The sequence below is a fragment of the Puntigrus tetrazona genome, unplaced genomic scaffold (assembly GCF_018831695.1).
Source record: "Puntigrus tetrazona isolate hp1 unplaced genomic scaffold, ASM1883169v1 S000000694, whole genome shotgun sequence".
Taxonomy (NCBI): domain Eukaryota; kingdom Metazoa; phylum Chordata; class Actinopteri; order Cypriniformes; family Cyprinidae; genus Puntigrus; species Puntigrus tetrazona.
The window spans coordinates 133,142-149,779 of NW_025048308.1; the positions used below are offsets into that span (position 1 = coordinate 133,142).

Genomic DNA, 16,638 nt, shown 5'->3' on the forward strand with positions numbered 1-16,638 from the left:
AATATGGGCGAGGAGAATTTGGCATATTATGAAGGGAAAAAAGTGGACGTAGCTGTGATGTTCCAGGACTGTTGTGGAAAAAAAGTATTTATCTAATGTGAAATATCTGAGCAAAGATGTTTTTGAAAAAGCTTATTAATGGATGTAGACTTATATCTGTGGATGACAAAGGAGGATTGAGTTTTAAATTTCTAAAGAATGTTAAATAACATAGGATGATTATATGTGTAAATGTTGGTGATGTGACAATCTGAATGAAGGATTTTGTGTTTATGTATTGTATGGATGGCTATGTCATACTGTGTTAAATAAGTTAATAGTGATTTGATACTTTTGATAAAAAAAAATAAAAAAAAAGCGCCCGATCTCAGAAGCTAAGCTCACCTCCGTCATTCTTACTTTCTCCTCAGGGAGCAATAGACGAACCTTCTCTCTCTCTCTACAGCGGCGACCTCTTTAGAGCTACTGCGTTCCTTACCTTTCGGGCCCCTTCTCTTCGACTTGAGAGGTTGCCAGTCTTGTTTGTCAGTCCAACCTCTTGAATACAAACTGCACCGGGGGAAAAAATAAATAAATATATAAACAAATAAATAAATAAATGAAATAAATAAATGATTTAAAATTCAGAATCAACGAAGAGCTAGTATTTATTAGTTTAAGAAATCTGAAACGCATTAACTGAGATCGCCGACATTGGAAGGCCCCCATTTGTTTCCTCTCGAGGGTGCCTGACTACAAAATTTGTATTTGCCTTTCTGCATCAGGAATCCTCAAATAAGATCCACCCACATCCACTCTCCCTGTAAATTTCAGCTCTGACCTAATCAAACGACCACGAACATGCTGATCCATTTTCTTCAGGATCAATGATTAGATTGAACTCAATTGGTCTATGTTTGCATTGTTTAATATTTGATTCCCGTTTTTATTTAATTCTACTTGTTGTAGTTTTTCAAAAACTTTTTAGTTTGTTTGACACGTGACCCGCGTGATCCTCCGTCGGCGTTTCTTTATTCATGTCGGTGGGTGTTTTTATCGATTTATTTAGTTTTACGATTTCTAAACACGTGTCAATAATTTTGTTATGTTGTTCGTCAAAGAACGTTTAGGATTTTAGTTTGTTTGCACGTGATCGCTCGAACGGCGTTTCTTTGTTCATGTCATTGGGTGTTTTTAATCGCCTTTAGCTGGAAATGGCGTGGTGGTTGTACTACTGACACTCTGTGTCAGACCGACAAACCTTTTCTCTCTCCATTTTACAGGAGGTGGATGTGGTGGACCTTTTTGATCTCATTCACTTAGTGGATTAGAACAGGGTATCAATGTCGCTGTGACCCGCGTTGAACACTCCATTTCAGCTAAAGTCGATAAAACTCCCGTTTAAATGAACAAAATTTTACAGAGAACCAGTATCAGAAATACACTGATTATGTGGTGCATTGAAATTAAATGCATTGAGACTTTTGCATTACGTGTTTATTAGGGTTATTCAACATACCTTTAATGTTGTCATCCACTTTTACCACGTAGAAACTCAAACAGTGGCATGTAGATGAAATATAAAGAGACACAGAAGACCAGTATCAGAAATACACAGTTCCCTATCCAAAGCTACTCTCGATGCTGCGCTGGATCGCTAATAGAGGCGTCTTTTGTTCGGCAGGACTGACGAAGCATGTGTGTCAAACACATGAGGTTGGCTTATATAACCTCGGTCAGGTGACGTCATGATCACGAACACCTAGAGTTGCAAATAGATGTGAAACATCCTCAGGTCTTTGTCAAGGACACGCATTGTGTGTGGGTGTGTGTGAGAGAAAAAAAAAAATAAAAATAAAAAAATAAAAATATATATATATATATATATATATATATATATAAAAAAGAAAAAAGCGATAGTAAACTAAAATGACACATCAAGAAAGGAGATGCCTCCGTGCCAGAACGCTCTCGATGGCGATCATCATACTTTTGTTTTTTGGAGGAAGAGCATGTGATCCTCGGATTAGAGGCGAGTGCGAGCACTGGCCGATTTATTTTCTATCAAGGTTAGCCCGCTCGCCTTGCTAAAGGGATCAGTGGATCGTGCCAATCCGGCTGAGGCGGCGTGAAGCGGACCAACCTTCTCGCTCTCGCCGGATCCATGAAGCCCTCGCGTCCGTTTCTTTATCGCGCCCAGCGCGCTTCTTCTGAACAGACCGAGAGCTTTATCTCTTGCTTCTGGGAAGCAGAAGTGCCACCACAGAGCGCTCCTCCACGACCAATAAATGCGGTATGAGAGGCTACTCGGTGTTAACTCACTTGCAGTGAAAATTAAATCTAGGCTGGCCCCAGGGCCGAGACCCTCAGCGCTCGAAGCAGGCGACAGATTTCTGTCGGGTGGCCGAGGGGAGGGGCATCAGCGACGGTCTCTCCAACTTCTTTGGCAATCTCCACGAGGAGTTGGTGTGGCTCATTGAGTCAAGCCATATTAGTCCCGATGTCTTAGTTGCCGATTTGACCGACTATCGTGGATCTTGAGAAGGCACGGGAGCTACTAATGATGCCCCGGGTGGAAGAACGCTAGTGATATCTCTCCCTGGAGACTTCATCGATCCCTGAAAAAGCTGACCCCTCCCACCAAGCCGTGCCATCCTCCTTGATGCCTATCGCCTTCCGGCCTATTTGGCGGCGCGGTTAATACAGTCAGCCACTGAGCTTCGGGAGAAAGCGGCAGCTATGAGAAGCGTTTGTGGGTTTCTTCCATGCGTGCTCAGAGTCGGGACGTCGGCCACTGGCTGACCAGGTCAGTTCCTTTGAAGGTGAGCTGAAGGACAATTAATAGCGGCGAGCACCCCTCGTAGAAACTGCGGTTGGCTCATCACCTTCACAGTCACGCCTCAGGAGACCGGACCTGCAGACAATCTCCACGAAAAAGCTCCTGATACTGGTGCGCTCAGGACCGTGGGGGTGCTCCGGGGAGGCGCAAAGATCCAACAGAGAATAAAGGCTCCTTCCGGCACCCCCAGGAAGCCATTGTTCAATCTCACCACCACTGGTGTTTCGGGGGCAATGGTTTCCAGCGAAACGTTGGTGTTCGGTCGCCTCCTGCCGTTTCCAGGACACCGAACATCTAACAACTAACAAAACGAGTGTCAAAATTGATGCCCCTTTCGAAGCTGGCAGCATGGAAGCTACTGCCAAATATCTCCCCATGGGTCCAAAGACCATGAAAAGAGCTACGAAGTTCGGTTAAGCATATCGTCCTCCGGCGTTTCAACGGCGTGATTTTCACTTCCGTGAAACCGGGCGGCGCATTTGTTGATACAGAGAGTTGCAAACTCTGCTGGCCAAAGGAGGGCTAAGACGTGTTCCCCTACTAGACAGACGGTCAGGCTATTACAGCCGGTATTTTCTCGTTCCCAAGAAAGATGGGGGCTGCGTCCGATTTTAGATCTTCAGTTGAACCATCACCTCAGAACATACAAGATAACAATAAAAATGATTGCTTCTCAAATCAGCCGGGCGATTGGTTTGTGACAATCGATCTAAGAGGCACATGTTTCACATAGAAATATTGCACAACACAGGAAGTTCTGAGGTTGCTTTCAGAGCGCGAGCTTACCAGTATCGGGTTCTTCCTTTTCGGCCTAACATTGTCACCCACTTTATACACAAAATGCATGAATGCAGCTCTGGCTCTTTACGACCAGGGCATCCCACATTCTAAATTGCATGAGCGACTGGCTGATTCTGGCTCAGTCTCAAGAGCTTGCCGCTTCGACATGAGGATGTGAGTCACAAGCTCATCTCGGATCGCTGGAGTTGGAGACTCAATGCCAAGAAAAAGCGTTCTCTCCCCTGTTCAGAGGACAACATGTTGGGGTCGTATGGGATTCATTACGATGCAGGCAACTGCTGTCTCCCTGCACGCCTCCAAATCCATTCTAAGCCAGCATCAAGCTGGGCCAAGTACTCCTTCACTCCTTTCCAGAGTTCTAGGTCTCATGGCATGCTTCCACAGTGATACCTTTGGGCCTCCTGCATGAGATCGTTTCGGTTGTGGTTCAGAGCCGGGGATTTCATCCAAGGGCCAATCCCCAGAGGCAAATAAGAGATTTGCAGCGTCGAGGGCTTGTTGCCCTATCTGTAGTTCGAACCGGGTTTCGACTTTGGGTCCCCTCTGGGTCCGTGTTGTCGTGTAAGTTGCTAACGACAGGCAGCATCCCTCACGGGTTGGGAGCGGTCTTAGATGACCGTCCAGCCCAAGGGGATCTGGAGAGGTCATCTTCTCGAATGGCACATCAGTATAAAGAATGAAGGCTGTATTTCTGGCTAAATAGCTACTCCAGCAGTTGAGAGGCTACCATGTCCTAGTGCGGGTGGACAACTTGTAGTAGTCTCTTACATAAATCGCCAGGAAGCGGATTTCTTGATCGCGCCGGCAAACGAGCTAACGTAGCAGGTTCTGCTTTGGGCACAGGACAAGTTCCTGTCCTCAGAGGCGATTTATATTCCCGGGCACATGAACATGGAACAGTTTGTCCAGACAAGCTGTGACACATGGAGATAAAACTCACCCCGAAGTAGTCAGTCAAATCTGGAAAAGATTTTTCTGAAGCGGGGTGGACCTCTTTGCTTCTGAGGAGACAGCTGTGTCCCTCTACTTCTCTCCTGACTCATCAGCTCCCCTGGGTCTGGGCGCGATGTTATGTGTGGCCCAGAATGCGTCTTTATGCATTTCCTCTGATTGCTCTGCTCCCAGGTCCTAGCCAGGTCCGTCAACAGAGGTCTCGCCTCTTACTCATAGCGCCCGTTGGCCAACCAGAATGGTTCTCAGATATCTAATATCTCTCCTCGACAGATCCCATGAAATACCTGAATTTTTGTGGTGCATTGAAATTAAATACATTGAGACTTTGCATTGCATTGAACATTTGTGTTATTCAACGCTGCTTCTTAATTTAATGTTGTCATCCACATTTACCATGGTAAAGACATAAATGGTGGCATGTAGATGGAGAAGATTCAAGCAGAGAAAAAAAACAGTATCAAGAAATACACAGATTTTTGTGGTGCATTGAAATTAAATGCATTGAGACTTTGCATTGCATTAAACAATTGGGTTATTCCAACATACCTTGTTAATTTAATGTTGGCATCCACTTTTACCAGGTAAAAACTCCAAACAGTGGCATGAGGATGAAATATATAAATCTGAAGACCAGTATCAAATACACAGATTTTTGTGGTGCATTGAAATTAAATGCATTGAGACTTTGCATTGCTTTGAACAATAGGGTTATTCAACATACCTTGTTAATTTAATGTTGTCATCCACTTTTACCACGGTAAAAACTCAAACATTAACATGTACATGAAATATATAAGTCTGAAGACCAGTATCAAATACACAGATTTTGTGGTGCATTGAAATTAAATGCATTGAGATTTTGCATTGCATTGAACAATTGGATTTATTCAACATACCTTGTTAATTTAAAGTTGTCATCACTTTTACCACGATAAAAACTCCAAACAGTGGCATGTGGATGTTTCATACAAGACACAGAAGACCAGTATCCAGAAATACACTGATTGTGTGGTGCATTGAAATTAAATGCATTGAGACTGCATTGCATTGAACAATTGGGTTATTCAACATACCTTGTTAATTCCAACGTTGGCATCCACTTTTACCACGGTAAAAACTCAAACAGTGGCATGTGGATGAAATATATAAAAAGAGTCTGACATATCAGAAATACATTGATTTTGTAGTGCATCAAATTAAATGCATTGAGACTTTGCATTGCATTGAACATTGGGTTATTCAACATACCTTGTTAATTTATTGTTGTCATCCACTTTACCAGGTAAAAACTCAAACAGTGTAACATGTGAGTAAATGTAGAAAAAAAATACAGAAGTCTTAGAAATACACAGATTTTATGCTTTTGAATGAAAAAATTTATTTTATTTTGTAATAAACATTTGGGTTACTGAACCTGCCTTGTTAGTTGGATGTTGTTATACAACCCACATTTACCATAGTAAGGCTCAAACAGTGGTATGTAGATAAAAGTATAAAAGTATAAAAAGAGACACAGAAGACCAGTATCAGAAATGCACTGATTTTATGGTATATAACGAAAAAATAGAGATTTTTTATATCGTAATACATTTTTGTTTTACTGCACTTACCTTGTTAATGTTAATGTCCATTACCATGGCAACGTGGCTAAAACAGAGTAAAAGTACAACTAACTGTGTTCCAAAACATGATGTCATAATTACAATAATAGAGTAACTCCAGGTGAAACTGAACATAGTGTATATACAAATTAGAAAAAATTATTGGTTTATACTATAGTAGTGTTTGGGTTTTACTGAAATACCTTGTTCAGTTAATGTTAGTAACTTACTCATTTACAGTAAAGACATTACAAGAGGCGATAAATATAGAAAAGAGATACAGAAGGCCAGTATCAGAAATACACAGATTTTGTGGTGCATTGAAATTAAATGCATTGAGATTTTGCATTGCATTGAACAATTGGGTTATTAGCATACCTTGTTAATTTAATATTTGTCATCCACTTTTACCACAGTAAAACCTCAAACAGTGGCATGTGGATGATATAAAAGAGACACAGAAGACCAGTATCAGAAATACCTGAACTTTGTGGTGCATTGAAGTCAAATGCATTGAGACTTTGCATTGCATTGAACATTTAATTATTCAACATACCTTCTTAATTTAATGTTGTCATCCACATTTACCACGGTAAAGACATAAATGGTGGCATGTAGATGGAGAGATTCAAGCACAGAAAAAAAAAACAGTATCAGAAATACACAGATTTTGTAGTGCATCAAAATTAAATGCATTGAACTTGCATGGCATTGAACATTGGGGTTGTTAACATACCTTGTTAATTTAATGTTGTCATCCACTTTTACCACAGTAAAACTCAAACAGTGGCATGTAGATGAAATATATAAAAAGAGTCTGAAGACCAGTATCAAGAAATACAATGATTTTGTAGTGCATTGAAATTAAATGCATTGAGACTTTGTATTGCATTGAATGTTGGTTATTCAACATACCTTGTTAATTCAACATTGCAATCACTTTTACCATGGTAAAAACCTTATAAACAGTGGCATGTAGATGAAATGTGAAAAAAACACAGAAGTCTTAGAAATACACAGATTTTATGCTTTTGAATAAAAAAATTGATTTTATTTGTAATCAAACATTTGGAGTTCACTAGACCTGCCCCTTATTAGTTAATGGTCTTGTTATACAACCCCATTTACCTTGACAAAGGCTCAAACAGTGGTATGTAGATAAAGTATAAATGTAAAAAGAACTGAAGACAATAAATAGAGATTTTTATATCGTAATACATTTTGTTACTACTTGTGTTAATGTTAATGTCCATTACCATGGCAACATGGCTAAAACAGAGTAAAAGATTAGCACAACTGTTTTCAAAAACATGATGTCATAATAATAATAATAATAATAATAATAATAATAATAATAATAATAATAACAATAATAACAGAACGTTCAGGTGCAACTGAACATGGCTGCTGTTTCGCTGTGTTCATTTTACATCATAGTATTGTAGGCGTGAGGTTTCTGCTGTGTAAATAAAGGCGAAGGACTTGAAAATACCGACTGACTAGTAATTTTATTGAGCCAGCTTTGGGAGGACAAGCCACACTGGGTCTCGAGCCGCTAAATCTTTTTTCCTCTCCAGCGTTTCCCTTTTACCTCACCAGCCCCTCCTTCCCGGAGGACGCAACACCAAAATAAAAGTCCTTAACAGAAACATGCAAAAAATAGAACACAATGAATATTAAACAAACAACTCATTAGTTACCCTGTTGGAAAAAGCGTCCACGTTTCCAACATACAAAAGTATCAAATGTTCTTAAACCAGACAAAACAATGTGCAGGTTATTCTTGCAATATGCTTAAATTTTCAATAAACATAATACAGGGTGTGTATGTGAACTACAGCAAGGTTCTAAGACAAGAACATTAATTTTTTTTTTTTTACTTCACAACATAATCTTTAAACTTTGCAGGCAATTTCTGAGCCCTGCAGCCCTAGCAGTCTAAGGTTTACTTTGCACCCTGCAGAGTCACATCTTGAGGCTGGTCCATGTTTGAATACATTGTCCATGTCATCAGGCAGTGTGAGATTGGCTCTCCAGTGTTCGAGATAAGTTCAGTGGGGACTGCCCCAAAAAGCAAAGGCCTGGCTGGACTCCGACTAGGGACCTCACCAGTAAAAAGACAACCAGTAGTTCTCCTGGGCGGCAAGTGTAGAAGAATTGGGGCGTACCTGGGGTGCTTCCCTTTCAACAGGCTGTAATATGGGAGATGATGCGTCAGTGTCATGGACGATGGAGAACAGGTAAAGTTTAAGGCAGTTTATGATGTACTTGCACTGTCTTTGCAAGCATTCCTTTGGCTTAATGGCATGCAGCACAGAATGATCATCATTTGTCTGAACATTTTCCTGTTATGTGTAGGGGTCCTTTCAGCATTGAGGCCAGTTTACATCGAGAATTAGCAGGATCATTTAACCAAACCAAGTCTCCAACATTGTGGTATCACTTCGCCTTTTGTCATATTGTGCTTTTGATGCTCATGAGCATGTTCTGATTCTCCTGACGGAACGGCGAACTCTTCCTGTAGACAGGCGTGGCATACTCTGCTGGGGTGCCCGGCAGAGGCACTAAACTTCAGTAGGACAGGAAAGAGCGTGCGGTCTGGCTTCAGTCCATGAACAAGGAAATTGCAGTTCGCTTTCAAGTTCCGTCAGGAGAATCAGGAACAGCTGCTCTGCTGGCATCAAAAGCACAATATGACAAAAGGCGAAGTATACCACATACAATGTTGGAGACTTGGTTTGGTTAAATGATCCTGCTAATTCCCGATGTAAACTGGCCCCGTTGGAAGGACCTACATTATAACAGGAAATGTTCAGACAAATGATGATCATTCTGTGCTGTATGTAATAATAAGGAGATGCTTGCAAAGACAGTGCAAGTGTTTTATCATAACAAGTCTTAAACCTTACCTGTCTTCCACCTTTCGCTTGGACAAACAAGTGCATCATCTCCCATAATTACAAGCCTGTTGAAGAGCTACCCTAGTACTTCCAATTCTTCTACTGCCCAGGAGAACTTGCCTTCTGTGCTACTGAGGTGAGGTTCTAGTCCGGAGTCCAGCTAGGTCTTTTGCTTTAGACGTCCCCACTGAACTTATCTCGGAACACTGGAGAGATTAATCTCACACAGTCTGATGACATGGACAGTAACATCTTCAAACATGGACCAGCCTCAAGATGTGACTCTGCGGGTATGCTAAACCCTAGACACGTAGGTCGCAGGCCTGTGAAAATGCCTCTGGCCCAAGATATGTTGTGAAGTAAAAAAAAAAAAAAAAATTAATGTTCTTTGTCTTAGAGACCTTTGCTGTGGTTCACGCCACACCCTGTATTATGTTTATTGAAATTTGGGTTATATTGCAAGAATATGCATTGTTTGTCTGGTTTAAGAACATTTGATACTTTTGTATGTTGAAGCATTGACGTTTCTTTTCCAACAGGGTAACTAATGTGGAGTTGTTTGTTTAATATTCATGTGTTCTATTTTTGCATGTTTCTGTTAAGGACTTTTATTTTGGTGTTAGTCCTCCCGGAAGGCTGGTGAAGTAAAAGAGCGCGGAGAGGAAAAATTTAGCCGGGCACCGACGAGTGTGGTTTGTCTCCCAAAGCTGGCTCAATAAAAATTACTGATCGTCGGTATTTTCAAGTCCTTGATCTTTTATTTACACCAGCAGAAACCTCCGCCTTACAATACTATGATGGCAAATGAACACAACGAACAGCAGCCATGTTCCAGTTGCACCTGAGCGTTCTGTTATTATTGTTATTATTATTGTGTGTGTGTGTGTGTGTATTATTATTATGACATGTGTTTTGAAAAACAGTTGTATTGTAATCTTTACTCTGTTTTAACCATGTTGCCATGTGGACATTAACATTAACAAGGTAAGTGCAGTAAACAAAAAATGTATTACGATATAAATCTCTATTTTTATTGTCTTCTGTCTCTTTTTATACTTTATACTTTATCTACATACCACTGTTGACTGCATGGTAAATGTGGGTTGTATAACAACATCCATGTAGGCAAGGGTTCAAAGTAACCCCAATCAATGTACAAAAATAAAATCAATTTTTATTCAAAAAGCATAAAATCTGTATTTGTATTTTTTCTACATTTCATCTACATGCCACTGTTTATAGTTTTTACCATGGTAAAGTGGATTGCAATGTTGAATTAACAAGGTATGTTGAATAACCCAATTGTTCAATGCAATACAAAGTCTCAATGCATTTAATTTTAATGCACTACAAAATCATTATTTGTTCTGATACTGGTCTTCTGTGACTCTTTATATATTTCATCTACATGCCACTGTTTGAGTTTTTACCGTGGTAAGTGGATGACAACATTAAGTGCTAAGGCTGAACTAACCTAATGTTCAATGCCATGCAAAGGAGTCTCAATGCATTTTCTTGATGCACTACAAAATCTGTGTATTTCTGATACTGTTTCTGTGCTTGAATCTCTCCATCTACATGCCACCATTTATGTCTTTACCGTGGTAAATGTGGATGACAACATTAAATTAAGAGGTATGTTGAATAACACAAATGTTCAATGCAATGCAAGTCTCAATGCATTTAATTTCAATGCACCACAAAGTCTGTGTATTTCTGATACTGGTCTTCTGTGTCTCTTTTATATTTCATCTACATGCCACTGTTTGAGGTTTTACCGTGGTAAAAGTGGATGACAACAAATTAACAAGGTATGCTGAATAAGCAATTGTTCAATGCAGTGCAAAATCTCAATGCATTTAATTTCAATGCACCACAAATCTGTGTATTTCTGATACTGGCCTTCTGTATCTCTTTCTATATTTCATTTAAATGCCTCTGTTAATGTCTTTACCGTGGTAAATGTGAGTAAGTTACTAACATTAACCCCAGACAAAGGTAATTTCAGTAAAAAAACCCAAACATTCACTATAGTATAAACCAATAATTTTCTAATTTGTATACACCATGTTCAGTTTCACCTGAGCATTCTATTATTGTAATTATGACATCATGTTTTGGAACACAGTTGTGTTGTAATCTTTACTCTGTTTTAACCACGTTGCCATGGTAATGGACATTAACATTAACAAGGTAAGTGCAGTAAACAAAAAATATTACGATATAAAATCTCTATTTTTCGTTATATACCATAAATCAGTGCATTTCTGATACTGGTCATGTGTGTCTCTTTTATACTTTATACTTTATCTACATACCACTGTTTGAGCCTTTACCTTGGTAAATGTGGGTTGTATAACAACATCCAACTTAACAAAAGACAGGTTCAGTAACCCAAATGTTTATTACAAAATAAAAATAAATTTTTTTCATTCAAAAGCATAAAATCTACTTGTAATTTCTAAGACTTCTGTATTTTTCTACATTTCATCTACATGCCACTGTTTGAGTTTTTACGTGGTAAAAGTGGATGACAACAATAAATTAACAAAAATTTAATAACCTAATGTTCAATGCAATGCAAAGTCTCAATGCATTTAATTTTTGATGCACTACAAAATCAATGTATTTCATTCTTCGTCTTCTGTGACTCTTTATATATTTCATCCACATGCCACTGTTTGAGTTTTTACCGTGGTAAAAGTGGATGCCAACATTGGATGGCACAAGGTATGTTAAGATAACCCAATTCAATGCAATGCAAAGTCTCAGCCATTTAATTTCAATGCACCACAATCGGTGTATTTCTGATACTGGTCTTCTGTGTCTCTTGTATGTTCATCCACATGCACTGTTTGAGTTTTTATCATTAGTAAGTGGATGACAACTTTAAATTAACAGGTATGTTGAATAACCCAATTGTTCAATGCAATGCAAAATCTCAATGCACATTTAATTCAATGCACCACAAAATCTGTGTATTTCTGATACTGGTCTTCTGTGACTCTTTATATATTTCATGTATGCCACTGTTGAGTTTTTACCGTGGTAAAAGTGGATGACATATTAAATGCAGGAGTATGTTTGAATAACCCTATTGTTCAACAATACAAAGTCACCAATGCATTTAATTTCAATGCACCACAAAATCTGTGTATTTCTGATACTGATTCTTCTGTGATTCTTTATATATTTCATCCTCATGCCACTGTTTGAGTTTTACCTTGGTAAAAGTGGATGCCAACATTAAATTAACAAGGTATGTTGAATAGCCCAATTGTTTAATGCAATGCAAGTCTCAATGCATTTAATTTCAATGCACCACAAAATCTGTGTATTTCTGATACTGTTTTTTTTTCTCTGCTTGAATCTCTCCATCTACATGCCACCATTTTATGTCTTTACCATGAGTAAATGTGGATGACAACGATAAGATGAAGGTATGTTGGAATAACACAAATGTTCAATGCAATGCAAAATCTCAATACATTTAATTCAATGCACCACAAAATCTGTGTATTTCATGGGATCTGTCGAGGAGAGATATTAGATATCTGAGAACCATATTCTGGTTGGCAACGAGTGCTATGAGTAGAGGCGAGACCCTGTTGACGGACCTTGGCTCTAGACTCCAGGGAGCAGAGCAATCAGGAAATGCATAAGACGCATTCTGGGCCACACATGGGCCATGGCGTCCAGACCCAGGGAGCTGGATGAGTCAGAGAGAAGTAGAGGGACATTGCTGTCTCCTGCAATGACAAGGTCCACCCTCCGCTTCGTCAAATCTTTTTTCAGATTTGACTGACTACTTCGAGATGAGATTTCCATTCCCCATGTGTCACAGCTTGTCTGGACAACAAGTCTGCTCCCATGTTCATGTGCCCGGGAATATAAATAAGCCTGAGGGACGAGGAACGTCTGTGCCCAAAGCAGAACCTGCTGCGTTAGCTTCTCAGCGGCGCGACGCGGTCGCCCTGGCGATTTATGTGAAGACTACTGCCGATACCGCACTAGGACATGGTAGCCTCTCAACTGCTGGAGGAAATTTCAGGGCCAAGCCCAGCCTTCATTTCGAGGCAATTGATGTGCCATTCGAGAAGATGACCTCTCCAGATCCCTTGGGCTGGGCGGCCATCTAGACCGCTCCCCAACCCGTGGGGATGCGTCTGTCGTTAGCAACTAGCGGCGACAACACGGACCTAGAGTGGGACCCAAGGTCAGAAAACGGTCCTGAACCACGCATAGATAGAGTGCAGCCCACCGACCAGCGTAACCTGTTGCCTCTGGGGATTGGCCTTGGATGAAATCCCCTGGCTCTGAACCACAACTGGAAACGATCTCATGTGCAGGAGGCCCCAAGGTATCACTGTGGAAGCAGCTGCCACAGACCTAGAACTACTCTGAGGTGATGAAGAGTGACTTTCTGGCTAGCTTGATGCTATTTTAGAATGGATTTGGGCGTGCAGGAGACGGGGTGCCTGCGTAGTGGTCGGTATACATTAAATATGTTGTCCTCTGAACGGGGAGAGAGCGCTTTTCTTGGCATTGAGTCTCAACCCCAGCGTCCGGATAGAGCTAGGGCGACATCGATGTCGAAGCGCAAGCTCTTGAGACTGAGCAAGAATCGACCAATGTTCTATGTAATTTAAATGTGGACTAACCTGGTCGTAAAAGGAGCAGAGCTGCATTCGCGTTTGTCTGTGTCTGGGGTGACAATGCTAGGCCGAAAGGAAGAACCCGATACTGGTAACCGCCCCCAGCGAACCTCAGGAAACTTCCTGTGTTGTGGCAATATTTCTGTTGAAAAATATCGTCTAGATCGGTGTCTAAAACCAATCGCCGGTTGGACATTTTATTGTTAATATCTTGTATGTTCTGGTGATGGTTCAATCCTGAAGTCTAAATAGAACGCCAGCCCCATCTTTCTTGAGAGCAATACCATTGTAATAACCTGACTGTCTGTCTAGTAAGAGAACACGTTCTATGGCCCTTTGTCCAGCAGGTTTACGCTCCTGTATCAACAAATGCGCCCGTTCGGTTTCACGGAAGTGAAAATCGCGCCGTTGAAACGCGGAGGGGCGATATATCGAACTGAATCTGCTAACTCTTTCTATGGTCTTTTGGACCCATGAGAGATATTTGGCAGTAAGCTTCCATGCTGCCAGCTTCTCTGAAAGGGGCACTAATTTTGACACTTACGTTTTGTTGGGGGTTGTTAGATGTTGGCGTCCTGAAAGCGTGGCAGGGCGACCGAACATCAGCGTTCGTTAAACCATTGCTCCCGAAACACCAGTGGTGGCGGAGATTGAACAATGGCTTCCTACCGGGGTGCGAGAAGGCCTTTATTCTCTGTTGGAATTTTTGCGCCCCTCCCGAGAAAGCCTGCCACCACGGTCTAGCGCACCAGTATCAGAGCTTCTTTTTCGTAGAATTATGCTCCGCCAGGCCCGGTCTCCTTGAGGGCGGACTGTGAGGCGTGTGAGCCACACCCCCAGTCTCTGAGGGGGTGCTCGGCTCCGCTACACTGTCCTTCTGTGCCTCACTCTTCAAAGGAACTGGACCTGGTCAGGGCGGGTGGCGGCGTCCCGACTCTTGGGCGCACGGCGGGAAGAAACCTACTAGCGCTTCCTGCGGCGTTTACGCCTCCGAAGCCTAGTGGCGGCGGTGACCAACTGCGTCGCCAAATGAGGCGGAAGGCGTGACAGAGCATCAAGGAGGATAGTACGGCTTTGGTGAGGAGAGTCAGCTTTTTCAGGGGCGATGAAGTCCCAGGAGAGATAGCCCGCTAGTGTCTCTTCCACGGGGGGCATCGTTGAAATAGCCCGTGCCTTACGCATCCGCGATAGTGGAATAAATCGGCGTCGATGGCACGCGAAGACGCGGGACGAATAAAGCTTACTCCACGAGCGCACCAACTCACCGTGGAGATTGCCAAAGAAGGGGAGAACCGTCGCTGATGCCCCTCCCCGGCCGCCCGACGAAATCTATGCGTCCTAGTTTAGCTTGAGGTCTCTCGCTCCTGGGGCCAGTCTGGATTTAATCTTTTCGACTGCGTGAGTTACCACCTCAAAGTAGCTCCTCATACGATTTATTGTCGCCCGGGAGGGCGCTCTGTGGTGGCACTCTGCTTCCCCAGAAGCAAGAGATAAAGTCTCCTCGGTCCGTTCAGAAGAAAGCGCTGCAGGCGCGATAAAGAAAGCAGGCCAGCGCGAGGCTTTCAGCGATCAGCGAGCCCAGCGCGAGAAGGGCTAGTCCGTCTCACGGCGCCTCAGCGGATTAGCCGTGCCCGATCCACTCGATCCTCCTTTAAAAAAGGCAAAGCGACCGCGAAAGCACCTTGATAGAAAAATAAATCAGTACTACTTTTTCGCCCTCGAAACCCAAGGGATCACATGCTCTTCCTCCCAAAACAAAAGTATGATGATCGTCATGGGGAGAGCTGCCTCTGTACCGAGGTAAAGCATCTCCTTTCTTGATGTGTCATTTAGTTTTACTACTCGTTTTTTCTTTTTTATATATATATATATATATATATATTTTATTTTATTTTTTTTTTTATTTTTTTCTCCTCACACACACTCACACACAATGCGGTCCTTGAGACAAAGACCTGAGGATGTTTCGCGTCATCTATTTATAACCTCCAGGTGTTCGTGATCGGGTGGCGTCACCTGACCGAGTTATCTAAGCCAAACTTTGGCGTGTTTGACCACATGCCCCAACAACCCGGTCGAGACAAAGAGCGTTCTCATTAGCGCATTCAGCGCCTCGCACGAAGTAACTTTTGATAGGGAACTGTGTATTTCTGATACTAGTCTTCTGTGTCTCTTTTATATTTCATCTACATGCCACTGTTTGAGTTTTTGCAGTGGTAAAAGTGGATGACAACATTAAAGGTATGTTGAATAACCCTAATGTTCAATGCAATGCAAAATCTCAATGCATTTAATTTCAATGCACCACATAATCAGTGTATTTCTGATGCTGGTCTTCTGTGTCTTTGTTCATTTAAGCGGGAGTTTTTATAGAACTTTAGCTGAAGTGGAGTGTTCCAGCGTGGTGGCTGTGCGATGCTGATACCCTGTTCTCCGAACTACTAAGTGAATGAGATCAAAAAGGTCCACCACATCCACTCTCCTGTAAATGGAGAGAAAAGGTTTGTCGGTCTGACACAGAGTGTCAGTATTGCCTAACGACCACGTCATTTCCAGCTAAAAGCGATTAAAAACACGCAATGACATGAACAAAGAAAGCGCGTTCGGGGCGATCACGTGGCAAACAAACTAAAACTTCTAAGCGTTCTTTGATGCGAACAACATTAAATAAAATTATTGACACGTGTTTAGAAATCGTAAAAACTAAATAAATCGATAAAAACACCCACTGACATGAATAAAGAAGCGCGATCGGGGTGATCACGTAGTCACGATGTCAAACAAACTAAAGTTTTTGAAAAAACTACAACAAGTAAATTAAATAAAAGCGGAATCAAATATTAAACAATGCAAACATAGACCAATTGAGTTCAACGAATCATTGATCCTGAAGAAATGGATCAGCATGT

General features: G+C 41.6%; 1 pseudogene; it reads left to right on the forward strand.

The window, feature by feature from the left end:
- Window positions 1-13,378, forward strand: part of LOC122335042 — a 47,111-nt pseudogene extending 33,733 nt beyond the window's left edge.
- The last annotated feature ends 3,260 nt before the right edge of the window (window positions 13,379-16,638 follow it).